Genomic DNA, 347 nt, shown 5'->3' with positions numbered 1-347 from the left:
ATATATATATATATATATATATATTTTAATAATCTTTTTGGGTATGACAATTATCTAATTAAAAGTGGGGTTTTTCAGAAAGCACCAAATGTAAGCACATCCTGCACGTTGTCATAGGCAGTGGGTAGTGAGTGGGTCATCCCACTAGCATGGCCGATGGACCCATGGGCACTTTGTATTGTCGACATATGGGTTCAATGTGGAGAATTAGCCGAAGTGATTACCCAAAAAAAAAAAAAAAAAGAGAACTAGCCGAAGCAGTGGCTCCGAAACCATGGGCAAAACTGCCCACAACTCCACAGTTTCTAACGGCTCCCAGTTTCAATTGTCACCACCACCCACTCTCT

The sequence above is a fragment of the Macadamia integrifolia genome, chromosome 13 (genome assembly GCF_013358625.1).
Source record: "Macadamia integrifolia cultivar HAES 741 chromosome 13, SCU_Mint_v3, whole genome shotgun sequence".
NCBI classification, from domain to species: Eukaryota; Viridiplantae; Streptophyta; class Magnoliopsida; order Proteales; family Proteaceae; genus Macadamia; species Macadamia integrifolia.
The sequence above is the reverse complement of the archived record's forward strand: the minus strand, read 5'-3'. Positions refer to the sequence as shown.